We start from the raw sequence: 27,837 nt of genomic DNA, 5'->3' as shown, positions 1-27,837 counted from the left end.
TTGTAAGCCTACTCCTCTATGTGCAGTCTCATGTGTTCGTTCACGCTTACTAAATGGGCAAAAGCTTTGCACCTGGGAGGAGTGGTAAGGCTTCTCCCCGTTGTGTATTATCTCATGTTGGTTGAGGTTGCTTTTCTGGTTAAAACTCCTTCCACACTGGGAGCAGTGTTAAGGCTTCTCCCCTGTGTGAATTTTCTCGTGAGCTTTCAGGTGTCCTGTCTGGTTAAAACTCCTTCCACACTGGGAGCAGTGGTAAAGCTTCTCCCCTGTGTGTATTCTCTTGTGTTTTTTCAGATCCCCTGACCGGTTGAAACACTTTCCACACTGTGAGCAGTGGTAAGGCTTCTCAACTGTGTGTATTCTCTCATGTTGTTTTAGGTTCCCTAACTGGTTAAAACACTTGCCACACTGGGAGCAGAGGTAAGGCTTCTCCCCTGTGTGTATTATCTCATGAACTTTCAGGTTCCTTAATTGGTTAAAACTCTTTCCACACTGGGAGCAGTGGTAAGGCTTCTCCCCTGTGTGTGTTCTCATGTTTTTTCAGATCCCCTGACCGGTTGAAACACTTTCCACACTGTGAGCAGTGGTAAGGCTTCTCAACTGTGTGTATTCTCTCATGTTGTTTTAGGTTCCCTAACTGGTTAAAACACTTGCCACACTGGGAGCAGAGGTAAGGCTTCTCCCCTGTGTGTATTATCTCATGAACTTTCAGGTTCCTTAATTGGTTAAAACTCTTTCCACACTGGGAGCAGTGGTAAGGCTTCTCCCCTGTGTGTGTTCTCATGTTTTTTCAGATCCCCTGACCGGTTGAAACACTTTCCACACTGGGAGCAGTGGTAAGGCTTCTCAACTGTGTGTATTCTCTCGTGTCGTTTCAGGGTCTCTAAAAGGTAAAAATTCTTGCAACACTGGGAGCAGTGGTAAGGCTTTTCCCCTGTGTGTATTCTCTCATGTTTTTTCAGATCCCTTGACTGGTTGAAACACTTTCCACACTGTGTGCAGTGGTAAGGCTTCTCAACAGTGTGTATTCTCTCGTGTTGTTTCAGGTTCCCTAACTGGTTAAAACACTTGCCACACTGGGAGCAGTGGTAAGGCTTCTGCCCTGTGTGTATTATCTCATGAACTTTCAGGCTCCTTAATTGGTTAAAACTCTTTCCACACTGGGAGCAGTGGTAAGGCTTCTCCCCTGTGTGTATTCTCTCATGTCGTTTCAGAGACCCTAACAGGTTAAAACTCTTTCCACAGTGGGAACACTGGTGTCTTCTTGTTGGTTTGGACATCCCTGGCTCTGGTTCCTCTGAGTCTGGTCTTTCTCCTGCCAAAGACACTGTGTTTTTAAAAAAGAGACATGAATGAAAGCTCCACATGATAAATAGGCCTTGCTACGAGGGTAAATCCTAATCAGATCCCTCAATAACATAAGGCCAGTTTTAACAATCTTGGTGTGGTTTTAAAACAAATGTTGTAGAGTTTCCTGGTAATTACTGATAATGTTTACATTACTTATTTATTCATTCTGTTTTACAAGTCAGAACACAAAAAACTAAACCGTTCTAGGACACTCAAGACACAGGCGTCGCTTAATTCCAATCGAGCAGGTGGTTCTAAATATATAACTTTCATAGCTGTATGATACAGAATGCGACCTACAGTCGTGGCCAAAAGTTTTGAGAATGACACAAATATTAATTTCCACAAAGTTTGCTGCTTCAGTGTCTTCAGATATTTTTGTCAGATGTTACTATGAAATACTGAAGTATAATTACAAGCATTTCATAAGTGTCAAAGGCTTTTATTGGCAATGACATGAAGTTGATGCAAAGAGTCAATATTTGCAGTGTTGACCTTCTTTTTCAAGACCTCTGCAATCCACCCTGGTGTCAATTAACTTCTGGGCTAAAACATCCTGACTGATGGCAGCCCATTCTTGCATAATCAATGCTTGGAGTTTGTCAGAATGTGTGGGTTTTTGTTTGTCCACCCGCCTCTTGAGGATTGACCACAAGTTCTCAATGGGATTAAGGTCTGGGGAGATTCCTGGCCATGGACCCAAAATATTAATGTTTTGTTCACCGAGCCACTTAGTTCCCCGAGCCACTTATCACTTTTGCCTTATGGCAAGGTGCTCCTTCATGCTGGAAAAGGCATTGTTCGTCACCGAACTGTTCCTGGATGGTTGGGAGAAGTTGCTCTCGGAGGATGTGTTGGTAGCATTCCTTATTCATGGCTGTGTTCTTAGGCAACATTGTGAGTGAGCCCACACCCTTGGCTGAAAAGCAACCCCACACATGAATGGTCTCAGGATGCTTTACCGTTGGCATGACACAGGACTGTTGGAAGCGCTCACCTTGTCTTCTCCGGACAAGCTTTTTTCCAGATGCCCCAAACAATCGAAAAGGGGATTCATCAGAGAAAATGACTTTACCCCAGTCCTCAGCAGTCCAATCCCTGTACCTTTTGCAGAATATCAGTCTTTGTGCAGATGCACTCACACCTGCCTGCTGCCATTCCTGAGCAAGCTCTGTACTGGTGGTGCCCCGATCCCACAGCTGAATCTACTTTAGGAGACGGTCCTGGCGCTTGCTGGACTTTCTTGGGTGCCCTGAAGCCTTCTTCACAACAATTAAACCGCTCTGAAGCCTTCTTCACAACAATTAAACCGCTCTCCTTGAAGTTATTGATGATCCGATAAAGGGTTGATTTAGGTGCAATCTTACTGGCAGCAATATCCTTGCCTGTGAAGCCCTTTATGTGCAAAGCAATGATGACGGCACGTGTTTCCTTGCAGGTAACCATGGGTGACAGAGGAAGAACAATGATTCCAAGCACCACCCTACTTTTGAAGCTTCCAGTTTTGGGGGGGGATTCAGTTCATTTGCATGGCAAAGAGGGACTTTGCAATTAATTACAATTCATCTGATCACTCTTCATAACATTCTGGAGTATATGCAAATTGCCATCATACAAACTGAGGCAACAGACTGAAAATTCATATTTGTGTCATTCTCAAAACTTTTGGCCACAACTGTACACACTTCCTTAAACATAAAATAAGTAAATAACTAATTTTAAGTGGAAGTCCAAAACTTGTTTTTACGTCGAAGACACAAAGCACATCAGTAAAATCTCCCCGTTGTCGAAAGGGTTCGACACCTGCTGTTTAAATGGACCAATTTCTTATTTAGACGTTCACAGATTTTCAACATTTTGACTATCGTTGATGTCATATTTTGGGTAAAGTAAAAAATAAGTGAAATATTTGGGAAAATGTTCCTAAAACTGAGAGTAACTACAATAAACAAAAATATTAACGCAACATGTAAAGTGTTGGATGTTTCATGAGCTGAAAAAAAAGATTGCAGAATTTTTTACATCCCTGTTAGTTAACATTTATTCTTTGCCAAGATAATCCATCCACCTGACAGGTGTGGCATATCAAGCTGATTAAACAGCATGATCATTACACAGGTGCACCTTGTGCTGGGGAGAATAAAAGGCCACTAAAATGTGCAGTTCTGTCACACAACACAATGCCACAGATGTCTCAAGTTTTGAGGGAGCGTGCAATTGGCATGCTGACTGCAGGAATATCCACTGGAGCTGTTACCAGATAATTGAATGTTAAATTCTCTACCAGAAGCCGCCTCCAACGTCATTTTAGAGAATTTGGCAGTACATCCAACTGGCCTCACAACCACAGAACACATGTAACGACGTCAGCCCAGGACCTCCACATCGTCTGAGACCAGCCACCCGAGTTGTATTTCTCTTTGTAATGAAGCCCTTTTGTGGGGAAAAACTCATTCTGATAGCCCTCCAGGGCCCACCAATGGCTGCGCCCCTGCCCAGTTATGTAAAGTCCATAGATTAGGGCCTCATTTATTTATTTACAATCACCTACTCATATAAACTGTAAATCGTTGTTTATATTTTGGTTCAGTATACACACACACAGTGCATTCGTTAAAAACTTCTCTAGGATACGGGGCAGCATTTTCACGTTTGGATGAAAAGCATATCCAAATTCAACTGCCAGCTACTCATCCCCAGAAGATAAGATGTGCATATTATTAGTTGATTTGGATGGAAAACACTCTGAAGTTTCTAAAACTGTTTGAATCATGTCTGTGAGTATAACAGAACTTATTTAGCAGGCGAAACCCCGAGGACAAACCATTCAGAAATAAAGAATTTTGAGGTCATTCTTTCATTGGGAATCCAGATTTCTAAGGGACCTTCTTGCAGTTCCTACCGCTTCCACTGGATGTCAACAGTCTTTAGAAATTGGTTGAGGTTTTTCCTTTGTGTAATGAAGAAGTACGGCCATCTTGAAGGAGGGTCACTCGAAGTGTCCTGTTTGTTAGAAGCGCGTGACCAGAAAGCTAGCTACAGTTTGTTTTCCTCCTGTATTGAACACAGATCATCCCGTCTTCAATTTTATCGATTATTTACGTTAACCTGATGAGGACCAGGGGGTGCTATTTTCACTTTTGGGGAAAATCGTATGATATTTAAACGGCCTCGTACTCAATTCTTGCTCGTACAATATGCATATTATTATTACTATTGGATAGAAAACAGTCTCTAGTTTCTAAAAACGTTTGAATTATTTCTCTAAGTGAAACAGAACTCTTTTTACAGACCATTTCCTAACCGGAAGTGAGATTTCCAAAAGCAAAGTCTCTCTTCAAGAGCTTGTCTATAAAAGGGCATGTCACTTATGACTGTAGAAACACGTCATACGCCTTCCCCTGGGTGTCATGCGGAAGTGAGAGCAGAAATGACTTGATTATCTCGTCCTGGGATTGAACACAACCTCTTGGACTGAGACGTGCGCACTTTATTTTTTTTCCTGGGCTCGAAGTTGGACCTGTACTCGGCTCATGGAAGAACCTTGTTAAAGGTGAATATGATCTCTGGCTTCGATTTTATTTGATACATGTCAGAATATCATCCTAAAGTATGTTTTTTCAATATAGTTTAATTATATTATTGAAATTTATTCTGGACTTTAGAGGTGATGCGTCGCAAGAATTGGTTCAAGAATGAGAGGTTAGCACCGCTCGGCCAGTGTGCTTGCTAATTCAAGAGGGAAATCGTTCGTTCTGGATCGAAATAAAGACGGTTCTGAACAAAGGACCCCTTGGAGAACATTCTGATGGAAGATCAACAAAGATAAGGACCCAATTTGGGATGCTTTTTCATATATCTGTCGAACTGTGCTATCGCTACCGTTTGACTAGAATCAATGCTGCTGTGTGCTAGCTATTGTAGTAAGCTAATATAACGATATATTGTGTTTTCGCTGTAAAACACTTAAAAAAATTGGAAATATTGGCTGTATTCACAAGATATTTGTCTTTCATTAGCTATCCACCATATATTTGTCTGAAATGTTTTATGATGAGTAATTAGGTAGTTGACGTTGGTGTCTGTATTTTCTCTGGCTACTCCCGTGCGATTTCTGACTGTAGCTATGATGGTAGCAGTAATGTAAAACTGATTTATAGCTAAAATATGCACATTTTTTGAACAAAACAGATTTATTGTGTAACATGTTATAGGACTGTCATCTGAGGTAGTTTTTTCTAGGTTATTTAGGTTGGTTCTAGGTTAGTTAGGTTGGCTTGTGCATGCTACCTGCATCCTACTTGTGCTGTGAAAAATGTCTGTCTGTCTTTTTTTTATTTGGTGGTGACCTAACATAAATATATGTGGTGTTTTCTCTGTAAAACATTTAAAAAATCGGACATGTTGGCTGGATTCACAAGATGTTTATCTTTCAAATGCTGTATTGGACTTGTTAATGTGTGAAAGTTAAATATTAAAAAAAAAAAAAAAAATTGAATTTGCCGCTCTGCCTTTTCAGTGGAATGTGGGAGGAGTTCCGCTAGCGGAACCCCTGTCCTAGACAGGTAAAAAAAAAACTAAAGTTGTATTACAAAAGAGGCTAGCGTCCCACATATCCCAGAGAGGTTTTAAGTATTCAGACCCCATCACCTTTTCCAAATTTTGTTACATTTCAGCATTATTCTAAAATTGATTCAATTGTTTTCCCCCCCTCGTCAATCTAAACTCAGCAAAAAAAAGAAACGTCCTCTCACTGTCAACTGCTTTTATTTTCAGCAAACTTAACATGTGTAAATATTTGTTGGAACATAACAAGATTCAATAACAGACATAAACTGAACAAGTTCCACAGACATGTGACTATCCTATCCTATCCTTCAATTTCAGTTACAGTAATCCTTCTAACCCCCCCCCCCCCCCCCCCCTTAAAAGAGTTAGATGCACTATTGTAAAGTGGTTGTTCCACTGGATATCATAAGGTGAATGCACCAATGTGTAAGTCGCTCTGGATAAGAGCGTCTGCTAAATGACTTAAATGTAAATGTAATGAATAATGTGTCCCTGACCAAAGTGGGGGGGGTCAAAATAAAAAGTAAGTCAGTATCTGGGGTGGCCACCAGCTGCATCAAAGGAGGCCTGTAGCTTCTAATGATGAATTACTATGGAGTCTGATGCTTTAAAGGAGAAGTTTAACCAAAATCCAGAAACTCATAAGTGATTCCATACATTGAAACTAGTCCAGTGGATTTTTTCCCTCTCCCTGTAGTGCTGTACTGAAACAGCTGCAAAACGTGACTCGTGACGTTGCTGGATGCGGACCTCGCTCTGCTGCTTTGCCAGTTAATTTGTTATTTTATTACAGCTTTGGCCTTTGTCTTTCACCTGGAGTTGTTTATTTATGTCTGAGAAAAACACACTTTTCAACATAAAACATATACAAAATAAACCCAGCAAAAAAAATTACGGGTCTTTTTCAGGACCCTGTTTTACAAAGAATATTCGTAAAAATCCAAATAACGTCACAGATCTTCATTGTAAAGGGTTGAAACACTGTTTCCCATGCTTGTTCAATGAACCATAAACGATTAATGAACATGCACCTGTGGAACGGTCGTTAAGACACAAACAGCTTGCATACGGTAGGCAATTAAGGTCACAGTTATGAAAACTTAGGACTCTAAAGAGGCCTTTCTACTGACTCTGAAAAACACAAAAACTAAAAGATGCCCAGGGTCCCTGCTCATCTGCGTGAACGTGCCTTAGGCATTCTGCAAGGAGGCATGAGGACTGCAGATGTGGCCAGAGCAATAAATTGCAATGTCCGTACTGTGAGATGGCTAAGACAGCGCTACAGGGAGACAGGAAGGACAGCTTATCGTCCTCGCAGTGGCAGACCACGTGTAACAACACCTGCACAGGATCGGTACATCCAAACATCACACCTACAGGTACAGGATGGCAACAACAACTGCCCAAGTTACACCAGGAACGCACAATCCCTCCATCGGTGCTCAGACTAGAGGTCGACCGATTATGATTTTTCAACGCCGATACCGATTATTGGAGGACCAAAAAAGCCGATACCGATTAATCGGCCGATTTTTATTTATTTATTTGTAATAATGAAAATTACAACAATACTGAAGGAACACTTATTTTAACTTAATATAATACATCAATAAAATCAATTTAGCCTCAAGTAATTAATGAAACATGTTCAACATGGTTTAAATTATGCAAAAACAAAGTGTTGGAGAAGAAAGTAAAAGTGCAATATGTGCTATGTAAGAAAGCTAACGTTTCAGTTCCTTGCTCAGAACATGAGAACATATGAAAGCTGGTAGTTCCTTTTAACGTGAGTCTTCAATATTCCCAGGTAAGAAGTTTTAGGTTGTAGTTATTATAGGAATTATAGGACTATTTCCCTCTATACCATTTGTATTTCATTAACTTTTGACTATTGGATGTTCTTATAGGCACTTTAGTATTGCAAGTGTAACAGTATAGCTTCTGTCCCTCTCCTCGCTCCTCCCTGGGCTCGAACCAGCAACACAACGACAACAGCCACCATCGAAGCAGCGCTAGCCATGCAGAGCAAGGGGAACAACTACTAGAAGGCTCAGAGCGAGTGACGTTTGAAACGCTATTAGCGCGCGATAACTAGCTAGCCATTTCACTTCGGTTACACCAGCCTCATCTCGGGAGTTGATAGGCTTGAAGTCATAAACAGCGCAATGCTTGACGCACAACGAAGAGATGCTGGCAAAACGCACGAAAGTGCTTTTTGAATGAATGTTTACGCGCCTGCTTCTGCCTACCACCGTTCAGTCAGAAACTTAGATACTTGTATGCTTGTATGCTCAGTCAGATTATATGCAACGCAGGACACGCTAGATAATACCTAGTAATATCATCAACTATGTGTAGTTAACTAGTGGTTATGATTGATTGTTTTTAATAAGATAAGTTTAATGCTAGCTAGCAACTTACCTTGGCTTACTGCATTTGCGTAACAGGCAGTCTCCTTGTGGAGTGGAACGAGAGAGAGGCAGGTCGTTATTGCGTTGGACTAGTTAACTGTAAGGTTGCAAGATTGGATCCCCCGGGCTGACAAGGTGAAAATCTGTCGTTCTGCCCCTGAACAAGGCAGTTAACTCACCATTCCTAGGCCGTCATTGAAAATAAGAATGTGTTCTTAACTGACTTGCCTAGTTAATTAAAGGTATACATTTTTTTTAAAATAATAATAATAATAAATAATAATTCGGCGCCCAAAATAACGATTTCTTATTATGAAAACTTGAAATCGGCCCTAATTAATTGACCATTCCGATTAATCGGTCGACCTCTAGCTTAGACTGTCCGCAATTGAATGAGAGAGGCTGGACTAAGGGCTTGTAGGCCTGTTGAAAGGCAGGTCCTCACCAGACATCACCGGCAACAACGTCGCCTCTGGGCACAAACCCACCGTCACTGGACCAGACAGGACTGGCAAAAAGTGCTTTTCACTGACAAGTCGCTGTTTTGTCTCCAGGGGGGATGGTCGGATTCGCGTTTATCGTTCGAAGGAATGAGCGTTACACCGAGGCCTGCACTTTGGAGCGGGATCGATTTGTAGGTGGAGCGGCCGTCATGGTCTGGGGCGGTGTGTCACATCATCATCAGACTGAGCTTGTTGTCATTGCAGGCAATCTCAACGGTGTGCGTTACAGGGAAGACATCCTCCTCCCTCATGTGGTACCCTTCCTGCAGGGTCATCCTGACAAGACCCTCCAGCATGACAATGCCACCAGCCATACAGCTCCTTCTGTGCGTGATTTCCTGCAAGATGTCAACAGTCTTAGAACATTGTTTGAGGCTTCTACTGTGAAGGAGGGGGGAATGAGAGCTGTTTCAACCAGAGGTCTGCCAGAGTGGCATGAGCTGATCACGCGCCTACACGTGAGAGCAACCTGCGTTCCATTGCAATTCTAAAGACAAAGGAATTCTCTGGTTGGAACATTATTGTAGATTTATGTTCAAAACATCCTAAAGATTGATTCTATACATCGTTTGAAATGTTTCTACGAACTGTAATATACATTTTTGAACTTTTCGTCTGAACTTTCGCCTGGACTTGCCCGCGCCTCGTGAGTTTGGATTTGTTCACCAAACGCGCTAAGAAAAGGAGGTATTTGGACATAAATGTTGGACTTTATCGAACAAAACAAACATTTATTGTTGAAGTGGGATTCCTGGGAGTGCATTCTGATGAAGATCATCAAAGTGAATATTTAAAACGCTATTTCTGACTCAACAACATGGCGGGTATCTGCATGGCTTGTGTCTGAGCGCCGTACTCGGATTATTGCATGGTTTGCTTTTTCCGTAAAGCTTTTTTGAAATCTGACACAGCGGTTGCATTAAGGAGAAGTATATCTATAATTCTGTGCATAATACTTGTATCTTTTATCAACTTTTACATGTTTATTATGAGTATTTCTGTAAATTGATGTGCCTCTGAAAACTTGCCGGATGTTTTTGATGCACAACATTACTGACCATAAAGCGCCAATGTAAACTGAGATTTTTGGATATAAATATGAACTTTATCGAACAAAACATACATGTATTGTGTAACATGAAGTCCTATAAGTGCCATCTGATGAAGATCATCAAAGGTTAGTGATAAATGTAATTGAATCTATATTTCTGCTTTTTGTGACTCCTCTCTTTGGCTGGAAAATGGCTGTGTGTGTTTTTGTGACTAGACTCTGACCTAACATAATTATATGGTGTGCTTTCGCTGTAAAGCATTTTTGAAATCGGACACGATGGGTGATTAACAAGAAGTTAAGCTTTAATTTGGTGTATTGCACTTGTGAATGCATCAAAGTTACATATTTCAAAAAAATATTTTTGAATTTAGTGCTCTGCCTTTTCAGCGGAATGTTGTCGAGGGGTTCCACTAGCCATAAGAAGTTTTAAGACTCCATAATGTTTCATCATTAGATGCTACAGTCCTCCTCTAAGACTCCATAATGTTTCATCATTAGATTCTACAGGCTACAAATCAACAATGGGTGTAATATGAATCTTTAACACTTGCTCTGTAATAGGAGTAGTATTCGGATTTCATTCAAACATTTCTTACATGAATATTGAAAATATAAATGTTGATTTTTGTATATATTGTTGAATATAATATACTGTAAGGGTATATCAGTTCCAGGATCTCTACTAGTGTTAAAATTATGGGACATTTTATACAGAAAAATTGTGGCGAAATCCTGCATGGAGCCTTCACCATGCGCTGTCACTTTAACCTCTCTGGGATCGGTGGGACGCTTGCCCCACCAGCCTGTTAAAATGTAGAGCGCCAGATTCAAAAAAAAATCGATAAAATCAAACTTTATTAAATTACACATATAAGATACCAAATTAAAGCTACACTCGTTGTGAATCCAGCCAACATGTCAGATTTCAAAAAGGCTTTTCGGTGAAAGCAAACGATGCTATTATCTGAGGATACACCATAGTAAACAAAGAGAGAGAAGCATATTTCAACCATGCCGGCGCTACTCAAAACGCAGAAATAAAATATAAAACATGCATTACCTTTGACGAGATTCTTTTGTTGGCACTCCAATATGTCCCATGAACATCACAAATGGTCATTTTGTTCGATTAATTCCGTCCATATATATCCAAATTGTCCATTTATTTGGCGCCGTTGTACCAGGAAAAACAGCGTTCAATTTGCGCAAAATCACGACAAAATATCTAAAAAAATTACCTCTAAACTTTGCCAAAACATTTCAAAGTACTTTTGTAATACAACTTAAGGTATTTGTAAACGTTAATAATCGATCAAATTGAAGACAGGTCAATCTGTTTTCAATACAGGATATCAACAAACTCACGGTACTTTTCAAGTCTTGCTCAAATCTCAAACATAAACACACGACCTCACTCCACTTCCGGGTCAATATCTTTCTCACTTTACTAAGAAAAAACCTTAACCTTTTTCCATACAATGGCGACATCAAGTGGAAGCAGTAGAAACTGCGTGTATACTGATTAGAATTCTGGTTTGCCCATGCAATCCATTGAACATACAGGAACTTAACAATAAAAAAGTTAGTCCTCAGGGTTTTGACTGCTATATAAGTTCTGTTATACTTACAGATATGATTCAAACAGTTTTAGAAACGTCAGAGTGTTTTCTATCCAAATCTACTAATAATATGCATATCTTATATTCTGGGGATGAGTAGCACGAAGTTGAAATTGCGCACGCTATTTTTCCCTAAGTGAAAACTCTGCACCCTATCCTCAAGAAGTTAAGAGCTTTAGATCTTCTTTAGAAAGAGTTTCATGCTGGTTTTTGGAAAAATGAGACAGAAATTGTAGCTTTTCTAGGTGGCTCCCATTTTGGCTGTATTGTTTCCAAGCACGTGGAAGAGAGCGCATTCTTTGGTATTTTTCTCCGGGAAAGACAATAACGATTCTCCGTCTTAAATTTTATTGTTAATTTACGTATTAGGGTACCTAATGTTTGATTATAAACGTTGTTTGACTTGTTTGGAAAAGTTAATTAGTAACGTTTGGGATTCATTTTGTATGCATTTTGATGGAGGGAAACTGGGTGGATTATTGACTGAAGCGCGCCAGCTAAACTGAGTTTTTATGGATATAAAGAAGGACATTATCGAACAAAAGGACCATTTGTGATGTATCTGGGACCTTTTGGAGTACCAACAGAAGAAGATCAAAGGCAAGGCATTTATTATATCGCTATTTCTGACTTTCGTGGAGCACCTGCCTGGTTGAAATATGTTTTTCATGCTTTTGTACGCGGGGTGCTGGCCTCAGATAATCGCATGGTGTGCTTTCGCCTTAAAGCCTTTTTGAAATCTGACACAGCGGCTGGATTAACAAGAAGTTAAGCTTTATTTTGATGTATTACACTTGTGATTTTATAAAAGTTAAATATTTATAATTCTGTAGTTTGAATTTCGCGCTCTGCAATTTCACCGGATGTTGGCCAGGTGGGACGCTACAGTCCAGACACAGACTTCTGTCCATAAGAAGTTAGAGGGAGTTTGCGTGAGAGCTCATGTTTATTGTCGTTTGAATTGTATTGATTTTTTGTGGGACTGTTTACATTTTAAGGCCTTTGTTGTCTATGAACACACCCACCCACACATACCCCCCTGCACTCCACCACTGGGAAGTAATACAGATTATTGCAAATCCTCTAATGTTGATGATTAGGTTCTTTCTTGCGAATTGTTTCTATGAAGTTGCCATTAAATTGCTCTGCCATTATTATTGTATGAGGTATTATTGGCTGGGTTACGCCTGGGCTGCGACGGGCGTTTTATATGGTGGGTCTTATGTTCTCTCCCCACTGGCAATCTGGCCAACAGGCTCCACTCTAGTCTCCACTGGCAATCTGGCCAACAGGCTCCACTCTAGTCTCCACTGGCAATCTGGCCAACAGGCTCCACTCTAGTCTCCACTGGCAATCTGGCCAACAGGCTACACACTAGTCTCCACTGGCTATCTGGCCAACAGGCTACACTCTAGTCTCCACTGGCTATCTGGCCAACAGGCTCCACTCTATTCAGTATCTTCTGCTGATGTGTGCCTGGTAGCACTACTCTACTCTTTTCCTTTCAGCAGGTTAATACCTGCCTGGCGCCCCAACAAAATCTTTATCTTTACGCTCCTCTAACAATACAGCTACAGAATTAGCATAGTAGGCCAATGTAACTTAAGGTTACCTGAAATATTTAGGACTAACTTATTCCTTGCCACCCATTCTGAAACTAACTTCAGCTCTTTGTCAAGTGTTGCTGTCATTTCAGTTGCTGTGGTAGCTGACGTGTATAGTGTTGAGTCATCCTCATACCTAGACACACTGGCTTTACCTAAAGGCATGTCGTTAGACACACTGGCTTTACCCAGTGGCATGTCGTTAGTAAAAATTGAAAAAAGTAAGGTGCCTAGACAGCTGCCCTGGGAAATTCCCGATTATACCTTGATTCTGTTGTACTGGCTTTCATTCTGGAACACCCTCTGTGTTCTGTTAGACAGGTAGCTTTTTATCCATAATATAGCAGGGGGTGTAAAGCCATAACAAGTTTTTCCAGCAGCAGGCTATGATCGCATTGTATCTTGTCAAACTATTTTTTCAAAAAGTGTAACGGTTGGTACCAGGCTGATTGGTCAGCAATTTCAGCCAGTAAAGGGTGCTTTACTATTCTTAGGTAGCGGAAAGACTTTTGCCTCTCTCCAGGCCTGAGGGAACACACTTTCTAGGAGGCTTAAATTGAAGATATGGCAAATTGGAGTGGCAATATCATCCACTATTATCCTCAATCATTTTCCCTCCACGTTGTCAGACCCCGGTGACTTGTCATTGTTGATAGACAATTGTTTCACCTCTTCCACACTTACTTTACAGATTCAAAATTACAATGCTTGTCTTTCATAATTTGGTCCAATATAGTTGGATGTGTAGTGTCAGCGTTTGTTGCTGGTATGTCATGCCTAAATTTGCTAATCTTGCCAATTAAAAAATAATTCAAGTAATTGGCAATATCAGTGGGTTTTGTGATGAATGAGCCATCTGATTCAATGAATGATGGAGCAGTTAGCCTTTTTGCCCAAAATTTCATTGAAGATGCTCCAAAGCTTTTTACAATCATTCTTTCTCATTTATCTTGGTTTTATAGTGTAGTAGTTCTTTTTATTCAGTTTATTCACATGATTTCTCAATTTGCAATAAGTTTGCCAATCAGTTGTACAGCCAGACCTATTTGCCATCTCTTTTTTTGCCTCCCTCTACACCAGGTATTCCCAAACTGGGATATGCCAAATATAAATGTGATTCACATTTTCAAACAGTCCATTTATATTTCCCAACAGGGCTATACATTTGGGTGAGGTTTTTTTCTCACCTGAGTAGCCTCATTTCCCTGCCAAAAATCAAATTAAACCATCTAGTGTTCAGCGAAATAACAACACAATGTCAAATACAGGTAGCCTAATCAAATACTTAAACATCCAATCACATTAACCGTTACTCTCTCGCGGGAATTCCACTAACGATCCATATGTAGCCAAACGTAGCTGTTGCTGATGTTGGTATCTGTACTGATGGAGCAAATGCCATGACAGGGAAACATAGTGGAGTGGTAACGCGCGTGCAAGCAGTTGCTCCCGACGCCACTTGGGTACACTGCAGCATCCACCGAGAGGCTCTTGCTGCCATGGGAATACCTGACTGCTTGAAAGACGTTTTGGACACTACAGTGAAAATGGCTAACTGAACTTCTGTGTATTTTCTGCACGATGCAACGATATGGGCAGCGACCATGTAACGCTTTTACAAAATACAGAAGCACGCTGGTTATCAAGGGCGCAAAGTATTGACACATTTTAAATACAGACACAGATTGTGTGGAAAATTATTTAAGACTGAGACTCTCTCCAATACAGCATTGCAGAGTTATGTGCATCCTTTCAAGCACACCCTTCTCATTAACCTGTGGTGAGTTACTTACAAATATCAAAGAACAAATAAGGTTTAATATGTAAGATTGTTAAATAAAGAGCAAAATCATTTATTATTATTATATTATTTGTGCGCTGGTGCTATAAGAACTCTTATAGGAAGAGCTGGGTTTTGACAAACTCACACTCATTATTATGTTTAACAAATGTATCGTATAGTGTGTGTGTGTGACGGGCTTACAATGATGGCAAAATACAACACTGAGAGTGCGCTGACCCTGGTGCTAGATGGGGTACAGCTGGAGGTTGAATGTTTGAAGGGGTACGGAACTATAAAAGGTTTGGGAACCACTGCTCTACACCATACCATTTTTCTATTCCTCATCAATCCACATGGATTTAACAGTTTTTACAGTCATTTTCTTATCGGGTTCATGCTTATTAGTAACTGGGATAAGCAATTTCATAAATGTGTCAAGGGCAGCGTCTGGTTGCTCATCATTACACACCACGGACCAACAAATATTATTTACATCAAAAACATAGGAATCACTACAAAACGTATTGTATGACCTCGTTTACACAATATTAGGCCCAGCCTTTGGAACTGTGGCTTTCCTAGACATGGCTACTATATTGTGATCACTACATCTGATGGATCTGGAAACTGCTTTAAAACACATTTCTGCAGCTTAGTAAAGATATGATCAAAATATGTTGATTATTTAATTTCTGTACTGTTTGTAACTACCCTGGTAGGTTGATTGATAACCTGAACAAGGTTGACGGCACTGGTTACAGTTTGAAGCTTTCTCTTGAGTGGGCAGCCTGATCACAGCTTTCCTCCAGTATTAGTTAATTAATTAACAGTGTCTTGAGTTTAGTTTGCCTGTTCAACAGTCTTGTAAAGATAGGGGGGTTGACTGGGACAGACAATGTAATATCCATAATGTTTTAAGGAAAGGTTTTTGTAAAACAAGCACCTTACATTGGATCATCTTTTAACTTTCTCTCTAAAGCTAAATTTCATGAAGGTTTTATATGATCTATTGGTTTCTCTCTTTTCATTGGCAGAATCCTTTTTCAGTGTTATGATATTAACATCCATATCCACCAGTCCATCTTCCTGTCAACTAACAGAACTCTGCTGGTTGTCCTGGTAACAGATACCAGTCTATCTTCCAGTCAACTAACAGAACTCTGCTGGTTGTCCTGGTAACAGATACCAGTGGGCAGATCTATTGTATTTGTTCAAACTAAACTACAGCACTTACTTTGATGAGTCAAATCTGATCCTTTCTTCTCTCCTCCTCCTCTCACAGTTCCACTCAGCCCCGTTGTTTTCCTGCAGTCCACCAGCAGCACAGACAACCTCTTCATACCCAGCAGTAAGGTGCTACCGGGAGAGGCACGACACGGGGACTCCGGGAGGGAGGAAGGGCTAGCGTTGTCCTGGTAACCATAAAGAGGGTACACAGACACATATCATTATGGATGCTGATGTCACTGTTGTCATAAAGTTATTTACAGAAACTCAGCCCAGACCCTGATAGAGCAAGCTGTATGCTAGACCAGACTAAGCTGTACCATCTGGTGTTCTGATCTGGAGAGACTCTTCTCTGCCTCGTCAGCATCAGGATGTTGTTTAGGCTCCCCAGAGGATCCACGATAGTCATGTCTCTCTCCTGTGTGAATGACAATATCAAACAGATAGTAAACTTATGATCTTCTATTGTAATCAAGAGGCATGAATATGTCTAAAATGGCCACTTTCATTATGATTTTGTAAAATATTGTTTGTGTTGCAAATGTAAAGGGTCATTTCCACAAAATGGGTGCCTTCTACGTCCCTTTGATATTTTAAGCAGAAATAATGCACCAATTTTAAAAGCCTGTTATATTAGATGAGGTGAACTTTAATGTAGACAACATGAAGAATGAGAATTCAATAATTAAAGTCCCAAAAACATATGTACCAATGGCAGATTGCCCCTTAAACAATTCCCACAGTACTGAACAACATATTCAAGTGTAGAACTGATTTAGAATGCCCTGTTAAAACAACACATTATTTAAAGAACTGCATAGTGCCCCTGTTTTTAAGACAGTACTCACTGTTTGTAATCTGATCTTCAGCCTCCTTTTTCACTCCCAAAACGTCTTCCTCCTCTTTTATTGAGATAGCCTCCTCTTCCTCTTTTACTCTAAAAGGTTCTTCCTCTTCTTTCACTACATTCTCTTCTTTCAATGTTATGGCATCTTCCTCCTTTTTGATTCTGAAAGCTTCTACCTCCTCCTCTTCCACTTTGACAACCTCTTTCCCATCTTCCTCTTTCACTGTAATATCATCCTCTTCTTCTTTCAATGAGATAGCCTCCTCTTCCTCCCTTTTCATCCTGAAAGCTTCTTCCTCCGTCGAGATTAGTGAGCTCATGTTCCGGGCGATTAGCCTAGTGCAGTATCAATTTAACACATTAGCTAATTTAACAAGCAATCTACGTTTCAATGAACTAGTAGATATGTAAACAGAATTTTTTTTTAAACACTAACAATAATATACACAAGATTTGTCTTAAACGCTTCAATGTTTCGGTTTAATGTTCGCTAGCAAACCACCACGTTGGTTGAATCAGAAGCCTTTTGTCGCTGTTGAAGAAGCCTCCAGTTCCGTCCACTAGAATATACGTCACGCAAGCAGCATCACCTGAAAGACTCAAATCGCCATCTGCTGACTGGGGTGGGTAACGCAGATTGGAAAAATATTAATTACAATGTTTATTCTTGCAAGCAATGTCATGAGAGCTAATAAAAATAAACAGATGTTATGTTTTCTCTTACTTCTTACAGCCAATACTTTCCTCCAGGGCTGACCTGCCCATTAGATAGGATTAGGTGACAGATTAAAGAGTTTTCATTTTTATGTCATAGTTATTCTGAACCCACTGCCTGCAAGTCGTCTAAATTAGCCTAAGTGATTTGTATTTTCCTTCAACTTCCTGAAGAGGAAACAGCCCAGAAATGCCCCTGTCTGAGTGCATTTGTCTACCACTATGTTTAGCTGTTGGGCGATTATGCTAATGACAACCATCTTCTGGTTGATGGAAAAGCTTTCCCAAAAACCTTGTCAATTAAATGTTAACTACAAAGTAGTCTATGCCTATCTGGCAGAATGATATCATGATTATTTGCATCAATCCTGTTGTGATTTGTTCAGCAAACTCTGCAATCACATGTGTGCTACAGAGACACCACCAAACAAGCAAGGCTCTTGCTGGTGCCACTTGAATTAAAGGGTATCTACACACAAAAATGAAAATTTCTAAGATTTTTCTCAGACTTCAAAAGTGGTCTCCTGATGTGGTTTAAGTATTGTTGTGGACTTAGAACATCCAATGTTGTTGTTTTTCTATTAACAGTGTGATTTTGAGAGAAAAACAGAAAAACAGGGACAAGTCAGAAACCTGGAAAAACTAAACGGAGAAAATGGAATTAGGTAAAAAAAAATGAGATAGAGAAATATTCTATACATTTTCTCTCATTACTGGATTGTCTAGGGATAGTGTAGAGTAACAGCTGTATCCTGAAGTGACCTTTCACCTCCCTGCTCCTCAATACTTCTTCCACTGGATCAAAGCTATAGCCAAGTAGGATACATGATAGTGGCAACACATGGAGCTGGGTTGGATATAGTCATGGTAGGATACATGATAGTGGCAACACATGGAGTAGGGTTGGATATAGTCAGGGTAGCATACATGATAGTGGCAACACATGGAGTAGGGTTGAATAGAGTCATGGTAGGATACATTGAGCGGCAAGATGTTCTTTACCATTCGGCCATCAGATTTGCCACCAATGCTCCTTATAGGACACCTCACTGCACTCTATACTCCTCTGTAAACTGGTCATCTCTGTATACCAGTCGCAAGACCCACTGGTTTAATGCTTATTTATAAAACCCTCTTAGGCCTCATTCACACCTATCTAAGATATCTACTGCAGCCCTCATCCTTCACATACAACACCCGTTCTGCCAGTCACATTCTGTTAAAGGTCCCCAAAGCACACACATCCCTGGGTCGCTCCAGTTTCAGTTCGCTGCAGCTAGCGACGGGAACAAGCTGCAAAAAACACTTAAACTGGACAGTATTATCTCCATCTCTTCATTCAAGGACTCAATCATGGACACTCTTACTGACAGTTGTGGCTGCTTCACGTGATGTATTGTTGTCTCTACCTTCTTGCCTTTGTGTTCTTGTCTGTGCCCAATAATGTTTGTACCATGTTGTGATGCTAACCTGTGTTGCAACCATGTTGTGTTGCTGCCATGTTGTGTTGCTACCATGTTGTTGTCATGTGGTGTTGCAACCATGTTGTGTTGCTACCATGTTGTGTTGCTACCATGTTGTGTTGCTACCATGTGGCGTTGCTACCATGTTGTGTTGCTACCATGTTGTTGTCATGTGGTGTTGCCACCATGTTGTTGTCATGTTGTGTTGCTACCATGTTGTTGTCATGTGGTGTTGCCACCATGTTGTTGTCATGTGGTGTTGCAACCATGTGGTGTTGCCACCATGTTGTTGTCATGTGGTGTTGCAACCATGTTGTGTTGCTACCATGTTGTTGTCATGTGGTGTTGCCACCATGTTGTTTGTCATGTTGTGCTGCTGCCATGTTGTTGTCATGTTGTGTTGCTACCATGTTGTTGTCATGTGGTGTTGCCACCATGTTGTTGTTATGTGGTGTTGCTACCATGTTGTTGTCATGTGGTGTTTCTACATGTAATAATAACAACATGTGTGATTTATATAAAGTTCTTTAGTAATAAAACATGAAGGACATAATTTAGTATTTAATATTACATAGTAAACTTTAATAATTGTAATATGTATGTTTGTCTGTACTAAAGTTTTTGAAAAAAATAAAAGGTTTGAAAGAAAATTTAATTTACTTTCAATGAATTAAATCTTCCTCTCTCTCTTTCTCTCCCTCTATCTCTCTCCCTCTGTCTCTCCATTTGGCTGGGAATGTTAAGGGTCAAGAAGTTGTGAATCTAGGGGGGCTCTTGCACACAGGGGAACTATATGTACACAAAATAACTAACAAGCTGGACCCCCAGGTGTCTTTCAAAACATATGTTTTACTAACGACCTAAACAGATCACTTTTACCCTTTCAAAAATAGTTATAGGGGAGATGTCCGGGGGATGTCTCTGTCTTTGAAAGGGTCATTGTAATATTAAGATGTCCCCTTTACTGATGACCTAAACAGATACATCTTACCCCCCATAAAATAGTGTCCGAGGGATGTCTCAGTCAACCCCCCCAAAAATGCCCCAGAGGCCGCACACCATCCTCTTTGAAAGGGTCATTGTACTCTTTAACTATGCTTCCTTTACTGACGACCTAAACAGATCACTTTTACCCTTTAAAAAATAGTTGTCAGCTGTCCAGATGTAATGATCAAGAGATTGTGAACCTAGAGGGGCCCTTGAACACATGTTGTGTTGAGGTACACATATGTTTCCTGTTTATGAAGGAATAAATGATTGACAGGATATAGACCACAAAACAACAAAAAAAGATAACTGTATTCTTAACGATGTGCCCTTTACTAATGACTTAAACAGATAATTTTACTCCATGAATAACCTTTTGCTGCAGGGGGCTAAATCAGGGGCCTTCAATGCTGCAGAAATGTTTTGGTACCCTTCCCCAGATCTGTGCCTCAACACAATCCTGTCTCGGAGCTCTACGGACAGTTCCTTCAACCTCATGGCTAGGTTTTTGCTCTGATCTGCACTTTCAACTGTGGGACCTTATTTAGACAGGTGTGTGCCTTTCCAAATCATGTCCAATCAATTGAATTTACCACAGGTGGACTCCATTCTAGTTGTAGAAACATCTCAAGGATGATCAATGGAAACAGGATGCACCTGAGCTCAATTATGAGTCTCATATAGCAAAGGGTCTGAATACTTATGTAAATAATTTTTTTGTGTTTAAAACATTTGCAAAAATGTATAAAAAACTTGTTTCCGCTTTGTCATTATGGGGTATTGTGTGTAGATTGCTGAGGAAATTGTTTAATTTAATACATTTTTTAATAAGGCTGTAACATAACAAAACGGGAAAAAGTCAAGGGGTCTGAATACTTTCCAAAGAAACTGTAAGTGATTGAGGAGAGAGCATAATTGCTATATTCTAATTAAAATCATTGACCCATAAGGGAACATATGACCAAAGCAATGCGTGACCCATACAGAATAAAAAAAATATTAATCTCAATGAGAAATATAACCAAAGAGAAATATAACCAAAGACATGAAAACTGGTAGGGAACATTGTATTTAGCTAGGATTTCATATGGCCATGAAGGTTACTGAGAATAACAATAGACAATAGTTAATGTTGCTAGTTTAAGATGTTTTTTATTTTGACGTGGAAACAATGTTTATTGGAAAGTAAAACAAATAAGTCTTCATTGAGACAATGATGAACAGCAATCCGTGGGAGAGTTGTGGTGGATATTATAAAATAAGGATCTGCTGGAGTCCAAGTCAAACCAAGATTCTTTATTTCTGAGCTCAGAGAGAATAACAGAGTTTGGTATTTTATTAGGATCCCCATTAGCTGTTGCAAAATCAGCAGCTACTCTTCCTGGGGTCCACACAAAACATGACACATAATACAGCACATCAATAGACAAGAACAGCTCAAGGACAGAACTACATACATTTTGTAAAAGGCACACGTAGCCTACATATCAATGCATACACACAAACTATCTAGGTCAAATAGGGGAGAGGGGTTGTGCCGCGAGGTGTTGCTTGGTCTGTTTCTTGAAACCAGGTTTGCTGTTTATTTGAGCAATATGAGATGGAAGGAAGTTCCATGCAATAAGGGCCCTATATAATACTGTATGCTTTCTTGAATTTGTTCTGGAAACTTGGGGACTGTGAAAAGACCCCCGGTGGCATGTCTGGTGGGATAAGTGTGTGTGTCAGAGCTGTGTGTAAGTTGACTTGTAAGAACTTTGATGATATCTGTACATTATAGGAGCACCTGTGATGACAAAAGTACAATGATTCATGTTTTGCTTTAGCTTGAGATTAAGAATCAGTGGTTGACACCTTGCAAGTGAATGAAAAGGTAAACTGTACAAAGTCAGATGTCTGTCTGTTGAAACTATATTTTAGGTAACAGATGGATAAAGGGAACTAAGAGTTCCTGTTGATACTATGTTCCAGTCTTACTTCCAGTCTTACATGATAGCAATAAGGGGAAGAGTGATTGGGAAACTAACTGCCAATAACGCAATAAGCTGAACTCCGCCTAGCAGAGACATCTTTGTATTAGCAACTATTAATTATGAGCTTATATGGTATTAAAGTTAAGGGACATCACCCTGGGCGGGGTGATCCTCAGTAGGGGATAAAAAGGGAAAACACCATCTTTTGAACTGAGTGTCTTGCTTACAAATTGCTGTAAGTGTAAACTCCGGGTTGCAATCCTTATTAAACAAACTAACCTCTGATCAAATAAGTTTTCCTGTGGTCTCTTCTGTGCACATAGGGCAGAATTCCCTTACAGACTATGCAAACAATTTGGGATTTTCAACACATTCACGTTTCTTATAAAAAGAAGAAGTGATGCAGTCAGTCTCTCCTCAACTCTTAGCCAAGAGAGACTGGCATGCATAGTATTTATATCAGCCCTCTGATTACAATTAAGAGCAAAACGTGCCGCTCTGTTCTGGGCCAGCTGCAGCTTTACTAGGTCTTTCCTTGCAGCACTGGACCACACGACTGGACAATAATCAAGATTAGACAAAACTAGAGCCTGCAGAACTTGCTTTTTGGAGTGTGGTGTAAAAAAAGCAGAGCATCTCTTTATTGCGGCTAGACCTCTCCCCATCTTTACAACTATTGAATCTATATGTTTTGACCATGACTGTTTACAATCTAAGGTAATGCCAAGTAATTTAGTCTCCTCAACTTGTTCAACAGCCACACAATTCATTACCAGATTCAGCTGAGGTCTAGAACTTAAGGAATGATTTGTACCAAATACAATGCTCTTAGTTTTAGAGATGTTCAGTACCAGTTTATTAGTGACTTCATTAGCTGTGGTTGCTGATGCGTATATCGTTGAATCATCAGCATACATGGACACACATGCTTTGTTTAATGCCAGTGGCAGGTCATTGGTAAGAATAGAAAAGAGTAGTGGGCCTAGAGAGCTGCCCTGCGGTACATCACACTTTATATGTTTGACATTAGAGAAGCTTCCATTAAAAACCCTCTGAGTTCTAGTAGATAGATAGCTCTGAATCCACATTATGGCAGAGGTTGAAAAGCCATAGCACAGACATTCTTAAAAAACAGGTTATGGTCAATAATATCAAAGGCTGCATTGAAATCTAACAATAGAGCTCCCACAATCTTCTTGTTATCAATTTCTCTCAACCAATCATCAGTCATTTGTGTCAGTGCAGCACATGTTGAGTGCCCTTCTCTATAAGCATGCTGAAAGTCTGTTGTTAATTTGTTTACAGAGAAATATCATTGTATTTGGTCAAACACAATTTTTCCCAACAGTTTGCTAAGAGCTGGCAGCAAGCTGATAGGTCTGCTGTTAGAACCAGTAAAGGCCGCTTTACCACTCTTGGGTAGTGGAATTACTTTGGCTTTCCTCCAGGCCTGAGGACAAAGACTTTCCTCTAGGCTCAGATTAAAAATATGACAGATAGGAGTGGCTATAGAGTCAGCTACTGTCCTCAGTAGCTTCCCATCTAAGTTGTCAATGTCATTATTGATCGATAACAATTTTTCCACCTCTCCCACACTAACTTTACAAAATGTAATACTTGCACTGCTTTTCTTTCATTATGATTTTTTACAAGTTTTTTTCCCCATCATTCTTTATATCATTGATCTTGGCTTCCTAATAAGGTGTATTATTTTGTTGAGTTTGGTCACATCATTTCTCCATTTGCAGTACGTAAGCCAGCCAGACTTATTAGCCACTCCTTTTGCCCCAACTCTTTCAAACATACAGTTTTTAACTTCCTCATCAATCCATGGAGCCTTAACAGTTCTAACAGTTCTAACAGATAGTTTCTTAACAGGTACATGTTTATCAATAATTGGAAGAAGCAATTTCATAAGGTTTTCCCACAGTCTGAGCTTTTGTAAGCCTTCTCCTCTATGTGCAGTCTCATGTGTTCTTTCAGGCTTCCTAAATGGGCAAAAGCTTTGCACCTGGGAGGAGTGGTCAGGCTTCTCCACGTTGTGTATTATATTATGTTGGTTGAGGTTGCTTTTCTGGTTAAAACTCCTTCCACACGTGGAGCAGTGTTAAGGCTTCTCCCATGTGTCAATTTTCTCATGAGCTTTCAGGTTGCTTAATTGGTCAAAACTCTTTCCACACTGGGAGCAGTGGTAAGGTTTCTCCCCTGTGTGTATTCTCTAATGTTTGTTCAGGACCCCTGACCAGTTGAAACACTTTCCACACTGAGCAGTGGTAAGGCTTTTCAACTGTATGTATTCTCTCATGTTTTTTCAGGCTGCTTAATTGGTTAAAACTCTTGCCACACTGGGAGCAGTGGTAAGGCTTCTCCCCTGTGTGTTTAATCTCATGAGCTTTCAAGTTCCTTAAATAGTTATAACTCTTTCCACACTGTGAGCAGTGGTAAGGCTTTTCAACTGTATGTATTCCCTCATGTTGTTTCAGGCTCCTTAACCTCTTATGGCTGCAACCCTTGTTCTCAATTTCCGCCTGAAGACATACCCTAATCTAACTGCCTGTAGCTCATGCCTAGAAGCAAGGATATGCATATTCTTGGTATCATTTGAAAGGAAACATTCTGAAGTTTGTGGAAATGTTAATTGAATGTAGGAGAATATAACACAATAGATCTGGTAGAAGAAAATACAAGGAAATAAACTTACGTTTTCTGTTTTTATTGTTGTAGCATCATTTTTCACATGTACTGGAATAGCCAAACAGTCAGATAGGATGCTGGGGACAATTTAGATGGAGAACACAACTGTACAGGGCAACTGTAGTTGTGCAAAGTTTTAGACTGATAACTTCAGGAATAGGTGAGCTACATGACATTTAGCATGAAGTCACCCAGGTGTCCCACACAAGTTGCCCAAATGTACCCAAGTGGCCGAATTGGTGAAATGATATATAACTATATACAACAGTGCAAATAACTATATACAACATATCAAAAAGCAATTCTAACACACAAAAAAAATTATAAAAATGTTTCAAAAAATATTTGAAAAAAATACAAAAATAAAAACAGGGGTAGAGCCTTTAGAGGTCTTCTACACAATATTTTGCTGCCTGTGCCATGTCCCATAGCAGTCTCTTTCTGAAATAAAGCAGAGACAAACTGAACACGTGGTGCAGATGGGGGACTTCATGTGACACAAAACACAACGACGCCTAAATGCTGTGGCCTTTTGGCCATGAGGCACAGTCATGCCTGCAGTAATGAACTGTGGCATATGAACACCACTGGAGGCAGGAGTAGAGGGGGCAGAGGTAGAGGGGGCAGAGGTAGAGGGGGCAGAATGTGATGCAGTGGACTTTGTGCTATAGCCAGCAAGCTCCTGGATGAGCAGCTCCCTGAAGGCTAGCTGTGAGATGGGGGGCTGTCCACAGCTCTTCGCCATTTCCTTCTGCAGGATGAAGGAATTCACCACAGCAATGTCAATGAAGTGGTAAAACAATGTCTTGTACCACTTCTTTGTCTTATGTAGAACATTGTAGTACCCTATCAGTGCGTCTGATAGGTCTACACCTCCCATGCTCTTGTTGTAGTCCTTGATGGCTGCAGGAATGGGGACATTTTTGGTGGTCCATGCACCCATGGCGTCTTTCACACGCCTACTGACATGGTCGCCACTGAAGGGCTTGTGAATAGTGGAGCACATCACCACCTCTCTGGTGTCCATCCACTTCACAAACAGCAGGCCATCTTCACGGATCCATCGTATGGTACCCCGCTCAGCCCGCTTAGGCATGTCATTTACCTTGGTCTTCGGAAAGCCAACACTGTTGGTCCGAATAGTGCCACAAGCCCACACCTCTAGCTTCCTCAGGTCTGCAAACAGGGTAGGGCTTGTGTAAAAGTTGTCCACAAAGAGTTTGTAGCCCTTCCCCAGCAGTTGGAAATCCAATAACTCCATCACAGAGTCATAGCTAAGTCCTTTATCAGTCGCACAAGTGTTCTTCCCCTCATAGACAAAGAAATTGCATGTGTATGCACACACAGAATCAGCCAAAACAAACAGCTTGTAACCCCACTTAGTTGGCTTGTTACGCATGTATTGTTTTAGGCCAATTCTGGCCTTTGAGGCTACCATCCTCTCATCTATGGACAAGTTCTGGGCGGGCTGAAAATGGGTCTTGCAAGCCTCAACCATGCTGGCGTAGAGAGGTTTGACTTTGCAGAGCCTGTCAAACCTTGCGGTGCCTCTCCTCCTGTCATTCTCCTCATCAACTTCTGGGTCACTGATGTGAAGCGCCCGTGAGATATTTAAAAACCTTGTAGAGGACATGACAGTGGGGGGGAAAGGCAGTTGATATAGTGGGGATGTTTTCCAGTAATCCTTTAGGGTTTTCAACTTCACCAGCCCCATGTAAATTACCAGTGAAAGGTAGCAGAAAATGTCTGACATGGAAATGGGCTTCCATGCCTCTTTCTTTCCTGCTTGCTTCCTAGCCCCATACTTGTTAGTATTGCAAACAAGGGAATCAACAACTGCCGGGGTGAAAAACAGTTGGAAAAGTTGCATCGGGCTATACTTCGATGTCATATCAAGCTGAGGTCCGGGTTGCCTTTTAGGTCTGAAAATTGGAGCACGAGGCTCCACATCTTCCTCCAGCACAGAGTGCCATTGCCCCTCTACCTCTCTACCAGCAGGTTCCACACTTCCCTTCTTTGTTACCCTCTTCCCACCTCTCACCCGGACGGGGGTAGGTGTGGAGCCGGAGACAGCAGGAGTCCGGCTGGATGAACCCGCTTCAGTGGGGGATGGGCACCTTGGCACCGGAGGCTCCCAGTCGGAGACGCTATCACTGTGAAAGAAAACATAAAAAAAATATTTGTATTGTATGAGCCTTTTATCATCACATAAAATAAACAGATATGTATTGTATAGAATACTTCACTAAGGTGAAGTGCTGTTCCATTCAACTGCGGTCATTGTTGTGGGCCTGCCCTCCCCCCAACAGCACCCAATGGCTATTTCATATGGAAATGGAGCGGAGTAGCAGGCGCAGTGGCCATGTGTGTGTGTTTGCTGTTTTACTCCATACCATTTGAATAAAAAATTGAAAATATATATATCTGACATGGAATATATATATATATATATATATATATATATATATATATATATATATATATATACATACATACATACATACACACACACACCCACCCAAACAAACACACGTGGCCGTGTGTGTGTTTTATGTTCTACTCCATTCCATTTGAATAAAAAATGGAAAATATATATATATATATATATATATATATATATATATATATATATATATATATATATACATACATACACACACACTATGTATAGCCAATGTGTACTTTACACATTTCATCACACATTTCATTGCAAATTGCAAATTGCAAAAAAAAAAAAGTTTTTTTGCAATAAATAAATAATAATATTTATATTTCAAACAACGGCATTAGCACTTACCGGTCCAGAATTGCGTCCTGTCCTTGCAGAAAAAGCTCCTCAATGTTGGAATCATAACTGTATTCGCTCACAGATTCCTCAAACAAAAATTCCGTCTCACTTTCTCTATCAATCTCGTCTAAAATCTGGTGCAAATCTGTATATTTAGACTTCGATTTAGCTTTTCCAGATTTATTCGCCATGATGTCTACAATGAAATCTTACAAATAACACTTTACAAAAACTACTTTCAAAACTTTCCA

The 27,837-nt window shown here is 40.4% G+C and overlaps 1 pseudogene; it reads right to left on the bottom strand.

Annotated features, from left to right (window-relative positions):
* Window positions 1-63: 63 nt before the first annotated feature.
* On the bottom strand, window positions 64-27,777 carry LOC120039781 (annotated as a pseudogene).
* Window positions 27,778-27,837: the final 60 nt, after the last annotated feature.

This window comes from Salvelinus namaycush, unplaced genomic scaffold (assembly GCF_016432855.1).
Source record: "Salvelinus namaycush isolate Seneca unplaced genomic scaffold, SaNama_1.0 Scaffold3, whole genome shotgun sequence".
Taxonomy (NCBI): domain Eukaryota; kingdom Metazoa; phylum Chordata; class Actinopteri; order Salmoniformes; family Salmonidae; genus Salvelinus; species Salvelinus namaycush.
This window is presented reverse-complemented; position numbering and strand designations above follow the sequence as displayed.